We start from the raw sequence: 463 nt of genomic DNA, 5'->3' as shown, positions 1-463 counted from the left end.
GCGCTACAACCTGAGTTCCCAACAGTGCTTGTGCCTGTGTCCTCGACGGTGATTCCCCTGGACGACCTCCCCGTCTACAAGGTGGGCGTTGGGTTCGGCCTCGCCACGCCCGCCCCTGGCAAGTTCAAGCCCGAGGGCGGCACCAAGCTGATCACTAGTAAGTTGTCTCGCTCTTACGCTCTGTCTTATATTACGCGAGTCCTGCGTTCAGTAGGGTTTTAGTAGAGTGTGTTTGGCATGTTCAGTAGTGTTGCGTTATTTTGGCATGATTTTATTCAGTTTTTAATACATCATGCTAAAATGGTTCATCCCTTTAGTCACTATGAATTCTGTGATAATACATTAGTTTTTTTTATGGGGTACCAATATGTTACATTTTCTTAGGCGGATGACACTTGGGAGAACTTCAGATCACCATGTAGTAGATATAGCAAAAGCAGAAATACACTTACATCTCCTGCGT

General features: G+C 46.2%; 1 pseudogene across 1 annotated transcript in view; it reads left to right on the top strand.

Annotated features, from left to right (window-relative positions):
- The window catches only part of LOC119589229, an 11027-nt pseudogene that overhangs the window by 8598 nt on the left and 1966 nt on the right, over positions 1-463 (top strand). Inside the window, 1 exon segment of the transcript XR_005230176.1 lies at positions 26-157. The product of XR_005230176.1 is annotated as an uncharacterized LOC119589229 (transcript).

The sequence above is a fragment of the Penaeus monodon genome, chromosome 25, assembly GCF_015228065.2.
Source record: "Penaeus monodon isolate SGIC_2016 chromosome 25, NSTDA_Pmon_1, whole genome shotgun sequence".
Classification (NCBI taxonomy): domain Eukaryota; kingdom Metazoa; phylum Arthropoda; class Malacostraca; order Decapoda; family Penaeidae; genus Penaeus; species Penaeus monodon.
This window is presented reverse-complemented; position numbering and strand designations above follow the sequence as displayed.